Source organism: Xyrauchen texanus, chromosome 6, assembly GCF_025860055.1.
Source record: "Xyrauchen texanus isolate HMW12.3.18 chromosome 6, RBS_HiC_50CHRs, whole genome shotgun sequence".
Lineage (NCBI taxonomy): Eukaryota > Metazoa > Chordata > Actinopteri > Cypriniformes > Catostomidae > Xyrauchen > Xyrauchen texanus.
In genome coordinates this window covers 3,523,911-3,540,728 of record NC_068281.1, presented here as the reverse complement: position 1 = coordinate 3,540,728, position 16,818 = coordinate 3,523,911, and the positions used below count along the sequence as shown (strand labels likewise).

Here is a 16,818-nt window from a genome sequence, read left to right as displayed (position 1 = left end):
TCGTGTTGGCGTAAACTTTCATGTCAATGAATATGCAGCAAAGCAAATCCTTACACATGGAAACAAACATAAACCCCCAGCTGAGCACATTTACTCTGCCATTTCTTAAAGCAACACTAGAGAGAAAACCAGCAATTAGATATGTCTGACTGTGGCACTCTCTTTTGGATAAAAAAACCCAAACATTTAAAACTAATCAAAGACCCACAGACTCCATCTGAGAAAGAGGAGGTGTTGAGGAGAAAAGAGCAACAGCATCCACCACCATCATCATCATGAGTGAGACAGAATGTGTTACAACTTCACCACGTTTCCTGTGTTACTGTAGGTGTGCCAGCGTTCACAACATGCACTTTAAAGCAATAGTTTATCCAAACAAAATGCAAATTCTGTCATCTTTATATTGTTGCAAACAAGTTCTTGCAAATGGTGTTTACACAGACTTAAGATATTATATTAATTCAATCCTTTTTATAAAATACCACTAATTGCAACAACACTCATAATGTGCATCTTTATCTATACATTGTCATATCTAGTAGCATTTCCAGTAGCAATGGGCAGTGGTGGCTCAGCGGTTAAGGCTCTGGGTTACTGACCGAAAGGTCGGGGGTTCAAACCCCAGCTCTGTCAAGATACCACTGTTGGGCTCTTGAGCAAGGCCCTTGACCAGGGCGCTGTTTCATGGCTGACCCTGCGCTCTGACCCCAGCTTAGTCAGGATATGGCAAAACAACTGTCAACAACTGCATTTCATTGGCTCTGTACTCTGCACAATGGCAATAAAAGTTGAGTTGCATGGCATGATTACTAATTACTAACTGTTTTCTGCACAGTTAGCTAACCATGTTTCTGAGACGGCCATTGCAGCAGTGTGTGTGAGGGGAAACAATGCTGAGTATTGCTTGAATTAATACCTATTATTAAAAATAACAGCCATTCGCGCTTTGATTTATGAACTTATGTAAAGACAAATCCTGCAAAGTCCCAAAGGTGTAACATGGTTGAGTGAGCCTTGGATGAGTGCATGTTGGAAATATGACGGTTTAATTTCATTCTTAGTTGGCTGCGATTATTAGTCTTGTAAAGTTTCCATTCAGGTAGACCCTCACGCGTTATGTCAGAATGGACACGGTATGCCAGTGTAGCTTTTAACAAGATCCACTTGTTTAAAATTCCCTAAATTATACACCATTAACATTTGCTATTAAACTTTATTTAGCTATGAATTATCATCTAGACGATTACAGCTCTTCTGGAAAGTAATTATCTCCGCAACACCGTTAGAGTAAACATATAGTCATTCATGGGGCAAAATACTCTTGTCATAATAAGAGTGTCTTAAATAGCTTGTGTCAGGTCACAATGATAGAATTGATGAGATTTGCATGGAATTTGCTTCAAGATAAGTTGCAGATGCATTGATCACTGTAAAAAAAACAAAATAGCAGCTCTGTCAGCAAGTGTTTCTTGAGGAAGCTGGTATAATTTAGAGACCAACGAAACATTAATAATTCTGATGCCGTTCGGGAAGGACTCTGTAATCGCAGCAATGTATTTATTGTTTTTCACTTTCTAAAAACGTATAGGCTGCTTATTCCAGCAAACTATTTACATATTTATGCATTTGGCAGATGCTTTTATCCAAAGCGACTTACAGTGCACTTATTACAGGGACAATCCCCCCGGAACAACCTGGAGTTAAGTGTCTTGCTCAAGGACACAATGGTGGTGGCTGTGGGGATCGAACCAGCAACCTTCTGATTACCAGTTATGTGCTTTAGCCCACTACGCCACCACCGCTCCATTTACCTTTGGCCTATTAAACAACACCTAAACCTTTAAACTGTAGGACTAGTATAAAATAGCTTACATTCATGCAATGACTCCCTTGTCGTTCATGTTCTCCATTTGAAATCAGAGGTTGTCAAATTATTTTGCCCATTATAATCATTGTTGTTGTTGTAGTTAGTCAAGTCATTTTTATTTGTATGGCACTTTTCACAACACATCGTTTCAAAGCAGCTTTACAGAAGATCAAGCATTAACAAAAAATGAAACTGTAATATCTAAAAAGATCATTGTGTAGTTTGATTAAATATGATTGTAAATTGTGTATAAATATTAAATAATTAACTAATAACTGGGTGGTTTGGGCACCTGGTAAGGATGCCACCTGGGCACCTCCCTAGGGAGGTGTTTCAGGCACGTCCAGCTGGGAGGAGGCCTCGGGGAAGACCCAGGATTAGGTGGAGAGATTACATCTCCACACTGGCCTGGGAATGCCTCGGGGTCCCCCAGTCAGAGCTGGTTAATGTGGCTCGGGATAGGGAAGTTTGGGGCCCCCTGCTGGAGCAGCTGCCCCCGCGACCCGACTTCGGATAAGCGGTTGAATATAGATGGATGGATTATTTAGAACCCCTGTGAGCAAGCTGAAGGCGACTGTGGCAATGAACACAAAACTTAAGATGTTGGTTAATGGTAAACAAATAACCCTGGGAGAAATCAGACTCACTGTGGTGGCCAGTTCCCCTCTGGCTAAACGACATGATTAAAATGCCAATATTAGTTATTTATGTGCAGTGCAAGCCATGGTTTAAGATTAGTAAACCAAGTTAAGTGTTAAGGGTCAGTGTTTAAAAAAAATGGATTCTTTTTATGAACTGTAAGATTAATGATTAATGTCTTTGAAGTTCATCTTGGATTAACTGCAGAAGTTCACATAGATGCAATTGTCCTTGTTAGTTGGCTGATGAAGGCTTTTGTTGGCAATTAATTGATAGTCTATGCATTTCATTTCAAGAAGGTAGTCCATCAATGAGGTGCATCACATTTCAACCAGCAGGTCATTTTGGTGAGGTTGTGTGGGGTCCATCCTAAATCCAAGGTTCAGGCAGTGGTAAATGAATTATCCCATGTCTTCCAGTTGGAGTTGGCATCAGTTCATCCTCTGAAGTCCATCATAAAAAACTGAAGTGATGTCTGGCTAGCACCGGCTGTTTGTCATCATCACTCAGTGACACGTAGCAGTGGAGTCCAACACTAAGCAGAAACGGAGCTGGATCTGGCCGGCTCAGGCAACCTCAGGATAGGAGTCCCAAGGTTGAGACAGGGAAACAAATAAAATAATATTAGCATAAACACCATTCAATTTATTGCAGAGTTATAGATCATGATAGATGTTTCTGGTTCCGGCAGACCAAACTAAAGCAGCCTAATTGTGGGTTGGAGGATAAATTAGGTGTATGCCTGGCTAAATAGATGAGATGTCATCACTCTGCAGTAGAATTTCTATAGTATCAACATCAACTCCATATGACAGAATTAAATCTAGCGTATAATTATGGCAATGAGTTGGTCCTGTCACATTTTGTCTGACTCCAAGAGAGTTGAGAATATTGATAAATGCTAATCCCAATGTGTCATTTTCATTATCTATGTGAATGTTGAAGCCACCAACAGTTAAAGCTCCATCTACATTAACTACTTGATCTGATAGAAAATGTGCAAATTCACCAAGGAAATCAGAGTACAGCAAGGGTGATCAATATACTGTAGGGAAAAAGACAGAGATTTTTTATTTATATCTGACGATAGGAAACCCTAACAGGTACAAGGAGGGGTGTCATTTTGCTGAGCAAGTATGCCACAGAGACGTCACCCGAACGCCCTGCTGCAGGTGCTCTACATCTGGAACCAAAGTGTGCATGTTGCTCACTGTACTACCTGCATCCAAAACTGTATCTACCAGCTTCTCTTTCTCACTGACCTCCACTAGCGTTCGGATGTTCAAACTCATTAACTTTCTCTGTCAGACAGACTAATTCCTTACATTTAACATATGTGAATCCCTCACTGCTGACAGAAGAAGCTCTAGTAAACATGTGGCATGCAATACAGGAAGATGAGCGGATGCCATGACTTACCGCAATTGTTTATTGATGTTGTTCTTGAGTGGCAAGTGTTTGAGATCGATGTGGATCCTAATCAGCAGATGTTTGAGATTGACGCAATAATCCGTGTAAAACACAGTGGAGAAAATGAATGCACACAGTCGAGACACGAGATGTAGACAAGCGAAAGAAAAAAAAAAGAAAACTGATGCACACGTTAAAATGCAAGCAGTTGAAACAGTACAAAAGTGGAAAACCCGAAGCATGCGGTAAAATGGCAAAGGCTAAACAATGAACGTATAACAATAAGGAATGCTAAGCATTCTAGCAAAAGTTTTGTTATATATAAATATTTTCTCTGTAGCAAAGATTGGGGCCACAAGAGGAAAAACAAATGAATATAAATACATTGTTTTTATAATAAAAATGTCATTGTATGATTTTTGCTATTTGTGGGATTTTCATTTTCAGCTACTGTCATGTACGAACAAATGTTCAGAAACATTTATAAGCAAAGCAATAAATCGTGTTGGAGCAGTGGCCTAATCTTTTCCACTTTGAGACAGTGTTGATGTGGGTAACATGGGTATGAGGCACTTACATTGGAAGTGAACGGGGCCAATTTTGTGGTTTAAAAGGCAGAAACATGCTAAAAGAAAAGCCGTCAATGCTAGTGTCTGATTCGCCGTTTTTGTGTAGCATGAGCCTGTCATGTAAACACACGCATGTCAGCGTGTCAAGTCTCGTGGAACAAGCGCATGTAAAGAGTTTACACTCTTTTTTTCTCCGTTTCATTCATCTAAAAACTGCTTGCAAGGATAATGTCGTCTATGAGAAGGCTGCAAATTATCTCCGATCATCTCAGGAGGTGCTGTGAGTTTAGTTCACTTTATTTCCACACGGTTGGCATGCATTGTGAATTCAGCTCTGCAGGTTCAGTTACATATATCTTTGTATTAAAGATCAAAAGACGTGATTATTCAGCATTATTTTGGGATCACAAGGGAATTTATAAGGCTAATTTATTTTGATTATCATAGTCTTTACATGTATAATTGTCTTTAGTTCTTAATCTGTAGGCTATTAGTAATTTTTGATGCTTGTGTGACTGCAAATGGAGTCATTGGAGACTGTAAATGTTTGGATTTGGGGAGATGGTTAAATAAGATTTTTTTGATCAATACGTTATTTTATTGCTTTTTTCATTTAAAGTGCAATTTGTATTCAGCATTTTATTTAATTTTTTAAAATCGCATCAGATTCTGCCAGTCTCAGGCTATATATGTAAACGTAAGCATAGTTCTAGGATGAAGATCTCAGGATTCATTCATCAGGCATCACATCAAATCACAATACAACCTCCTCTTTGTAAGCCTGCCAGCTGCCTCTAATTGTTCACAGACTTCCCTGTTCCCCCCCCCCCAGTTTAGGTTCCATCCTGGGCAGGGGTAAGCTGTCAGATCCAGCAGGATCTGCTGAACCATAGGACAGGGCCAAATGATACAAGTATCTTTTCATTCATATTATTCCAATAATCTCGAGTCTTTCTGATAGAACTCTGTAACTCTTGAGCATGGCCGAGTGACCAGCGTGCAGCATAAAAAAGGACAATTACTACAATCTTGAACATGAATCCATGGTAACCCGCTGACGAACCACTTATACCATGGAACCACCACAGTACTTTTTTGTAAGTCATAGTTTGCACAATTACTCTACAAACTAAGTGATTGTGTTAGACATAATTTTATGCAAACTGTGAAAGAACATCACATTTTTTAAGTTATTGTAAAATACAGTAAACACACAGTCTATACCATAATACAGAACACAAGGACCACAGTGAACGCAATCACAGCCAGGAAAGTCTGTCTAATGCAGGCTCTGTTTACCTTATGAAGCGGCTGGCTTTTATCCGTCTGTAAATACTACAATATACAACATGATTACTGCTGTTAGCACCAACATATTCACTTGGGAATGGCACATCCAGAAATGCAGTTCCCAGAACATTTCACATAAATTCTGAATCTGATGTTACTGGAACTGACACACAAATAGACAAACACACACAAAGACCAACCACATAGATCAGATCCATACAAAAGACAGCATTGTTGTATGATATGCTCTGTATTTCATCGTGCAATGCTTCTCAACTTGTGGGTCTTGACCCTAAATTGTCGTGGGCAGTAGGGAGAAAACAATACTAAAAATGCAAATAATAAAATGTGACTAAACATATAATCATGCAAAGTTAGGAAAGCTAAATAAATAAGCTTACCAACATTAAATAGAGAAGAGAAAATGTTTTTGTTGTTGACATCAAAAGTAGTGAGTAGGTCCCAAAAAGTCTGTGGACCGAGGTGGGAAAAAAAACTAAACATAGATATACATATTTGTTTGTGTTCATGTGGTCATTTTGAAATATTATGTTTTAAACTGTAATACTGTGCAGCACTTAGGTCAACTCTGTTGTTTTAAATGTAATATAAATAAAGCTGAGCTGAAAGCGCAATTGCTGTGATTTTTATTATATAAATATATATTTTACATGTGCTGTGTGGTTCACAGTAGATTAGTGCTCTGCGCTGTCATCTCGTTACAACGTGAATGATTCTCAATGTTTGTGGAGTTTCTAGTGGATGAGCGGTCGGATTTAGAGTACGCAGCTCTTCCACAGCAAGATTGCAGCCTTCAGCGGTTTAATAAATCACACTAGGACATGTCACAAATTTAATTAATTGTCTATTTTGGTGTAAAGAGTCACAGAGCATGCATCCAAAATAAGCCTGTGAGCATTTTAAAGCTGTCGTGCGTCACTGGAAAGAGTCCGGTGCTCTGTACTACCGGTACTACAGAAACACAGGTATAGTTACATCATTTTTATTTTAGTATCGACTTGGCACCAAAGCACTGGTACTTTTGACAACACTAGTTAAGAGTATCTGTCCTATTTGTTCTTCAGGCAGATTTTATGAAGAAATGTATGGCCAGATCTTTAATTATCATTCAATATACAGTACACCCTGTGATTATTTTAATATGAATAAATGTGCATTATTAAGTAACATGTATGCCAATTTTCATCTGGATAATCAGGACCCCATAAGAAAGTAGTTGAAGAGCCCTGCTATACACTACTTCACAATTATTATGTATTATCATTGGCATACAGTTCACAGCAATCCATTTTGCAACTGAATTTGTCAATCAGTCAGAGACAGATTTATTATAAGGGCTTTACTAAGGACGTGTCAATGTACACGTGTCCAACGGACACTTAAAACCGTGTATCAATTTGGTTGAGTTGTGTCATAAACAAATTTTTTAGGTTGCTGTGTCACATAATTTTTTATATACTTAAATTGTACTAATTAGCATGTTAAATGAAACCCTATCTCATCCTGTTCTAGATTTTCACATTATTCCACGTTTCTATGATGTACTATCATGTAAATAATACAAAACAGTCCTACCCACTGATATATATATATATATATATATATATATATATATATATTTTTTATTATTTTTTTTTCCTATTATTTCGCAGTAGCCGGTATACAATCCAGTCCATCAATTTAGGAACTGCAATGTCCTCCGCCATATTAAACAGCACCAATTGATGTAATTGTAATTGATCACTCTATTGTGTCTCTCATCTGTGATGAGCCTTAATGCTGAAGTTGTTCGTTTAAAGCCATTTAAAGCTATTTCCTAATTTAGTAATGTAGTAGTAATACGCAATCACAAATAGCTGACACGGATTCACTTCACCTCACCTAACTGGCTCATATTACACTAAAAAATTATCTTTTGCCACCACCTGCTGGCTATCATATGTAATGTAAAAAAAAGACGACAAACAGTAGCACTTAACACATATACACTGCTCTTACGCTTTAGTTTTGAATGGCACAAACACAAGCGGAGTGATACATACAGTGAAACGTCAGTGGACCAGAACTAACTGATTTTATATATATATATATATATATATATATATATATCTCTCTATCTATCTCAGAGTTTCCGCTAGAAAAAAATGGTGCCGGTCACTTGGTTTCGTTTTACGGACATTTTGATGATATGCTGGTCAAATATATCGCCTCTTAATTAGTCAAGTTGAGGAAAACTGGAGGCAGTCTATGTAACTTAAAAAATGACATAATCAGGCCGTATAGAATGCAACATATTATTATTATTAGCTTAACTTTCAAATAGACGAAAAAAAAAACATTAACGTCCGATTGGCGTCAATCAACGGCAATTGTTTTTTACTGTGGTTTCACACACATTCACTTTTTGAAACATTGAGGCACGGATGTACCTAATACAAATAAATAAAACATCTCCAGTTAACTAGCAGATCATTCATTTAGTCCGTTATTAAATAAGAGATCTAGCGCTAAAATCTGTTGTTTTTGAAATCAAGCTGAGCACTCGTGTCCGCTGCTATCAGTTGCATGGACGACGCGCTGCGCGAGTTGCGCAATCTTCACTAGGACGCGCGTTTCAATCTATCGCCGTTCGTGGAGACTCTCTATTAATTCGGTGAAATCACAAAATAAAATGCACACAAACGTGTCCCTGCTTGATATAGACTGTAACCATGCACTGATGAACATAGGCTATTCAGTTTTGATGATAGAGAAAAAAAACTGCACGAATGCGCGGATTAGAAGCACTGATCTATCTATAATGAGATGTTCCTGATTCACCATCATCTGGCCTCTGAAAAAAGCTTTTAAAGCTAGTCTGCCTTGGCCTGGCCATATTTGAAACGTCTCACTCAATCGTTCGTTGTTTAGGTCTATTGCAGCCGTTTTAGGCGTGCGCTTTATTTGAAATGCAGCATGCGATGTTGTTTCATAACTTTCAAACGATAGAGCCTGTTCCTTTATAACATAGCAAGAGATCGGTGTATTTTTGCTTTATACATTTTAGGCTTATTCTCAAATTCAGATTGTGTTAGGGGGACGGGATTATTAGGCAATTTTAATCGGACAATTTGACCGGAGAGATTTAATTTTGTCGGACATTTAATTTTTTTACCGGTCAATGTCCGGTAATTACCGGACAACGGAAACCCTGATATATATATATATATATATATGCATGTGTGTGTGTGTGTATTGTATACTACCCGCTCAACACCAGTTTCATGTACAACAGTAAAGAGAAGACTCAGGGGTGCAGGCCTTATGGGAAGAAATGCACAAAAGATGACACTTTTGAAACAAAAAAACAAAAAGAAAAGGTTAGAGGTGGACAAAAAAAAAACACATTGGACAACAGATAATTGGAAAAGAGTGTTATGGATCTTAACCCCATTGAGCTTTTGTGGGATCAGTTAGACTGTAAGGTGCGTGAGAAGTGCCTTACAAGACAGACACATCTATGGCAAATGCTACAGGAAGTGTGGGGTGAAAGGTCACCTGAGTATCTGGACAAACTGACAGCTAGAATAACAAGGATCTGCAAAGCTGTCATTGCTGCACATGGAGGATTCTTCTGATGAGAACTTTTTGAAGTAGTTTAAATTTTTTTTTCAAATTGTAATAATATTATTTCAATTTATTAATGTCCTGAATATAAACTGTGATCAGTTGAATGTCACTTTGGTGAATAAAAGTATACATTTCTTTCCATAAGAGCAAACTCTATACATTATTCCAAACTTTTGGATGCCAGTGTGTATGTGTGTGTATATATATATATATATATATATATATATACACACATATATACACACACACACACACACACACACACACACACACACACACACACACACTTTATCTACTCAGTGACCACTTTATTAGGAACACCCATACAATTACTTATTTATGTGATTATCTAATCAGCCAATTGTGTGGCAGCAGTGCAAGGCATACAATCATGCAGATATGGGTCAGGACCTTCAGTTGTACCTGATATGTACCTAATAAAGTGGTCGGTGAGTGTATATAAGCATAATGTTTCTTTTTTCCAAAATTGAGGACATTCTCCGGAAGGTTTTTCCTTAAAGTATAACTACATAAATGCATGGTCAGCATGGTCAGCATGTGAAGAGCAGCACATGGAAAAAGGTAACCTGATCTAGTGAATGCAAAAGAGGACAGACTCAAAGGACAGAGGAAAGAATAGTGTTTCTACACACAGCAAACACACTCACAAAAAACATGTGGTTGGTATAAAATGCATATGATGGGGAGTAGGTGTAAATAAGCTGTGCACTATTCTGAGAGTGCGTGGGTTTAGTGAACCCAGTACAAGACACACGTTCACACTTCCAAATGCGTTTGTCATCTTGTGATTGGAATATTCAGAGACTGATGTTTATGAAATTAAAAATGAAAAAGTGTTTATTTCGATTTCAAAATTACAAACATATAGAAAACACTGATACACTCATTCATGCATAATATTCATGTGCAAACATTAATGACTGGTGGCGACATGAAGCCTGTATATATTAAACACTAATGCTATTTATAGTGCCTCATCATAAGCATTGCAATGCATTGCAATGCAATGCATTTTGGGGAACAACCTCCTTCCCTCAGTTAGAGCATTGAAGATGGGTCGAGGCTGGGTCTTCCAACATGACAATGACCCGAAGCACACAGCCAGGATAACCAAGGAGTGGCTCTGTAAGAAGCATATCAAGGTTCTGGCATGGCCTAGCCAGTCTCCAGACCTAAACCCAATAGAGAATCTTTGGAGGGAGCTCAAACTCCGTGTTTGTCAGCGACAGCCCAGAAACCTGACTGATCTAGAGAAGATCTGTGTGGAGGAGTGGGCCAAAATCCCTCCTGCAGTGTGTGCAAACCTGGTGAAAACTACAGGAAACGTTTGACCTCTGTAATTGCAAACAAAGGCTACTGTACCAAATATTAACATTGATTTTATCAGGTGTTCAAATACTTATTTGCAGCTGTATCATACAAATAAATAGTTAAAAAATCATACGTTGTGATTTCTGGATTTTTTTTTTTTAGATTATGTCTCTCACAGTGGACATGCACCTACGATGACAATTTCAGACCCCTCCATGATTTCCAAGTGGGAGAACTTGCAAAAGAGCAGGGTGTTCAAATACTTATTTTCCTCACTGTATATATATATATATATATATATATAGAGGCCTGTCACGATAATTACTATGACTTATCGTACGATATATGGACATGACCTCGATAATGTTTGCTGACCTCGACATTGCATATTGTTTATATGCGTGTTTGTTTACATAAGAACGAATGTCACCAACATTTTAGCCAGTCGCTCTGCTTCCGTCCTCGTCCGCTCGGGGTCGGAGGCGGGGCTTATGCAGCTCCTCCACGCAGGCACGCAAACACACACACCAACAGGTGAAGATTACGTGTTACTCAAGGCTAATAGGTGTTTTACACAATGAGTGCATAATACCAGCCAGAAAGTTTGGACTTGGTCCATTTTGGACTCCAAATGGACTTGGTTTAAAAGCCGTATTCCACAGCTCCGGTGTGGGAACATTTTGGCTTTAAGCCAAACGAGAGATGAGAGCAGTGGCAACGGTCAGTAATCAAAGTGTGGTAAAAAGTGGTAATCCAACTAACTAGGCCTGGGCGACACATCGAATACCCACGATATAATCCCGATGATTTTGCGGATGGACAATATTGTGAATATCGCAATGATTTTAATGAGCCATTTATTTGGCCATTAAGTTTCATAGAGTGCATAAGTAGACTAATTTCACAATCAGTCTGGGCTGTGTAATTAATCAAAATAACATAAAAAAATAAATATGATCATATGTGATTATTTAACTCCCAAGGCTGTGATTAAAGACAGATAAACATGTTCTGTGTGTGCTTCAGAATGAACCGAACCGAATAGCTTTCAACTGTGTTTCATATAATGGCAAGTGATTTTCTAGTACCAAATTAGCAATTTAGCAAGAGGAGTGATGGCTGCTGGGAATGGGGTCTGTCTAGATTTGATCAAAAATGACTTTTTTCAAATAGTGATGGTGCTATTTTACATCAGTAATGTCCTGACTATACTTTGATCAGTTGGTGAATTAAAGTACCAACTTCCTTCCGAAACAGCAATATCTGTACATTATTCCAACTTTTGGCCGCCAGTGTATATTTGCTCAAAATCACCTTATTTGGGCATTAAAATGTGATTGAAGTGCACAATAATCGTGGTCATCTGAAATAACCACAGTTAGATCAAATAACATGAACTTATTTAATTTCGTGTTACGTGGATTGAACCATTTCTTTTTGTTATATGAAGGCCACATTAAAACCATATCCAAAATTAAACTATGAAAATCCATAATTAAAAGTTTAGAACTATAATAATATAAACAAAGATTGAAATAAACAATTTCAATAATTTTTGTGAAAATACATTTTTGCATATTAAAATTTTTTATTATGACTGTCCCACAGTTGTGGCGTCATTTCAACCACACCAAACATTTCCCCCCAAACAATATTTTTCCCTCAATAAAATATTTAGTGGACAAAAGTGAAGACAAGTGATGTATGAAGAAACAAAGAGACATCAAGGTAAATATAACACTTTTGAGTTCATTTCCCAAAAAAAAACTGTGATTTTGCGAAATTATGGAAACAAGTGCGACAGCATTATCTAATTGTGTGTATATACTGTAGAATAGGGCTGTCAAATAAAAATTTGAATTTCGAATATAATAAAAAATTAAATAAAAAATGCACATTCGAATGCTACAACGTGTATTTGAATTTTGGATTTGTGCCAAGCACTGACGATGACTTCAGATCGATCGCATTCTTGTGCTAAAAAGGCAAGACAAAGCGCAACAAATACAGTTTAACAGAAAGCAGGTATATATTCGATATGAATATACACTCAATATGCTTTTAAATTTCTTCTTAATTAGACAGCATCTAAAAAACAGCATCTTCACAAAACACAGATTAAAGAAAAAAAAAAGAAAAATAAAGATCATCTAGCACGCGTTTGCATAGAAAAACAAATGGATGGTTGCAAATTAGTGATGCACCGAAATGAAAATTCTGGGCCGAAAATCGAAAATTCTAAAAAAAAAATTAATACCCATTTAAAAAAAAAAAAATACAATTATATAACTGTATTAATATTGTACTTTTTAATTAATTTAATGAATCTGAATTGGAAAAACTACAAATCAATAAAATGATCACACTTATTGAAAGTAACACACCAAAATTGGACAGAAAATATATTATAATAATATTAAATATATTATTCTTTATTCAGTTCTTTAACAATCAAATTGAACAGATATTTTTTTTTTACCAATTATCCAATAAAATGTAACGTTCTAGAAAACTTTAATGATATGCAAAACAGCATTCAAGTAATGAACTTAGCAGCGCTAGGCTAGCATCTTGCAAATACTTAAGTTTAAATATGCTACACAGTCATTTTAATGAAAACAACAGACAGAACACAGAACGGCAGAGGGCCTCTATTCTGTTTATGTAAACGTATTTCCACTTTAGTATAAAATTATTGAGCAAAACAACAGAACTGTAAATGACAGATGTAGCATTAAGTGAAGAATTGGACTGCTTTCTATTTAAGTAAAAGTGGCAGATTTCTCTTCAAGAACAAAAGTTGCTCAGCTTTCTGGCAACTCAAGAACATGAGATGCTGCACTGAATAGTCTCTCTCTCTGTGCAGGTGCTTGGGCAGAAAAATACATGCGTGCAATCCACGCAAGCAATGGAAAGCGATCTTTTGTTTATGCCCCAGTAGTCGAGAGGATTGTCGCGTTCGCAATAGGAGCGTGAAGCGATCGTCTGTGTTCCACAACTGCTTTTGGGTCCTTGAATAACGTATAACGTGCAAGGAAGGGCACCCGGTGGACTTTCAGGTGCCCTCCTAGGGAGTTGGTGCCCTACGCAGACTGCGTAGTATCCGTATAGATTGCGGCGGTACTGCTTAGTAGTATAGTATTTCCACACCGCTGATATCAGCCTTTGCTTGGCAACGCTGTGATTATGATTAGATCGATCAAGAGTGAAACCGGAGCACTGAGGGGCGAGGGGCAAGGAGGGAGGCATGCATGCATGCATGCATACTTTTTCAGCAAAGGAGTTTAACTTGGAAATGTCTCGAGATCCTCTGGTTCGTTTCCAGTCTGTTTGAACAGCCCCTGGGCCCATAGTCTAAGCCACTTCACCACAGAGTTCAGCCGAATACCACTGCTTTCTTGGAATATTGCTACCCTAATAACACTGTAATGAATAAAAAACAATGTGGTATTTCACAGTTATTATCGGGGGTAGTATTCTTTGGCATCAGTAAGTAAATAACCTTGAAGTTTATCTGCCCAGTTGACAGTCCTACTGTACAATAATTAAAATGCTAGATATGAAATTAACCTTAGCAAGACAAATGTGATGGAAATGACACTGGAGGGAATTTTCATAACTTTCAGGGGGAAAAAATGATGATGCATGTACGTACACTTAGTAGACTAATCAAATACACTAGTGAGTGTGAAAAATTTTACAGGATTTTACCTGCTATAGGAATAATCAAGAAATGCATAGGTCTGAAAGGGCCTGAAGTTCCAAGGTAACACGCACGCGCACGCGCGCGCACACACACACACACACACACACACACACACACACACACACACACACACGTCTACCTATCATTATGAGGACTTTCCATAGACATAATGATTTTTATACTGTACAAACTATAGATTCTATCCTCTAAACCTAACACAACCCCTAAACCTAACCCTCACAGAAAACATTCTACATTTTCAATAAAACATTGATTTAATGTTTTTTAAGCTATTTAAATTATGGGGACAGTAGAAATGTTCTCATAAACCACATTTATAGCATAATACCCTTGTAATTTCCAGTTTGTTACCTAAAAAAAAAAAAAAAAAAAGTGTCCTCGTAAACCACAAACACACACACAGACACACACACAAATTCCCATTAATTTCAAACAACAGATTTTTTATTTCTTGATTGATCCCTTTAAGAAAACCTAGACTTTAAAACACACACACTTCCCCTTGCATCCTTTCATAAAAACAACAGACCGTTCGCTGATCTCGTCTTAGGCCTGACTGCAATAACAACATAGTGTAATTGTCCCGCTGTCGTTAGCTTTGCCTTCACACACACCCAGTAAATCTCCCTTCCCCCAACCTTCTGCTGAAATCATACTCAAAATGATAAAAACACTTCAACACACACTCTGCTCGATTGAGGTTAGTAACACAACAACAACCACGGTACAACCTCACACATGACATAACAGAACAGCACAAGTGGTGAGTCACAGACAACATCAGAATTCTGCAGGAGTACCAGTCAAAATATTTTTGGGCAAAAAACATTTTCTTTTCTTTACTCTATAAATTCAGGAGCACTAGTATGTTAAGTCAGCTTCCTTCTAAGGGGCTGTTCAGACCGAACCTATTCTTGCTCTAAACAAATAGTAACACGCAGCACAACGAATTAAACAGAACGCAGGTGTCTCGAGACATGCGTTTAAACGCTCAAGTTATTTTAAACCTGACATATCTGCATCTGAAAAACACAGCGGTATTAGATTAGTCCTCCGTCCTATCTGTAATGACAACTGATCCTAATGCGCAAGTTTTAAATCGTCTGAATGCTCAGATGCTTGCTTTATTTTCTAGCTCTGTTCGTGCGGCACACAAAAATTAATACAGTAGAAACATCACCTGACACTTAAAAAGAAGCTGTAGAACAAGAGCGAAAAGCACTTTGTAATTATTTTGGATTCATTGCATATTGCACCGCTCGCTTTGAACGTAGATGTTAAATGCACTGCAAATGAGCATTACGACAAAACTAAAATGCTCCTGTTATAATCAAGGCACAGACGAGGTGAAAATAATTGAGTTGTTATGCTGATTAGACAGCTTTGTTTTTAATGAGAGTATTCGTGAGAGTGCAGAACTTTGTGCGGAGAGTCACTGAGCTTGCGTCGAAAAGCAGATCTCTACCCTTACTGTACGTTCACACCAGAAGCGGCGAGAGCGTCAAAATTCGCTCTGGCTGCCCTGCCTTCGACGCTCGTGGACGCTCTGACGTAGTTGAAATAGGCGGCAATGGTTGTTCAGAATGCTTTGTTTTGTGAACTATATTTAAAGGGGCCGCAATTTAAACATCCAGACATGTCGACCATTTACTTTTTGCCGACCTATCACAAGTAGCGTATATCCTCATGAACTCTTTAAAATGTGAAAATAAGAAATCGATCGATGGCAGAAAGTAATTAAAATGATAGTTGTTTGTTATCAAAATAAAATACATTTGTAATAATAACTGTGGTCTTGGTTGTTTTATATCCCTGTAAGCAAACAGGGACAGATCATATATTACTGGGAAACCCGCCACGGCAATAATTAGTTTATCTTCGGGACTAATGTTTGGTGGGAACCAAAGTTTACACTGTTGTGTTCTCTAGACTTCGCTAGAGCGGAGCACTTCTGTATTCCAATAGGTTGCCGCTGAACCGTGTCACAGCTCATTACCATAATGTTGACTGCACTTGAACTATCATCTGATGCCCACACCGCCCAAGACTCGCCGCGCCGCTTCTCGCCGCCAAGAGATGCTGGCTGTCATTGAAAATGAATGACTTCCGGTCGATTTGACGCTCTTGGGAGAGTTTGTCACGTTGCTCGATTTCTGCGTACAATTTATTAAAAATTTAATAACAGGTTTTTTTTTGTCATGTTATTATCAAATGACTGTTTTTAAATTTCTAAAGTGCAACCGCTGAGGCCAAAAATAATCTAAGGATGATCTTACCATTATCAAATCACCATTGAAGATCTAACGGGATGAATGGTCCCCTGTCCCGCCACTAAAGGGCTTACTGAACAGAGT

At 37.9% G+C, this 16,818-nt stretch overlaps 1 protein-coding gene across 2 annotated transcripts in view; it reads right to left on the bottom strand.

The window, feature by feature from the left end:
- Window positions 1-16,818, bottom strand: part of LOC127644515 (ankyrin repeat domain-containing protein 12-like) — a 61,151-nt gene that overhangs the window by 24,725 nt on the left and 19,608 nt on the right. The gene's annotated exons all lie outside the window — the stretch shown is intronic.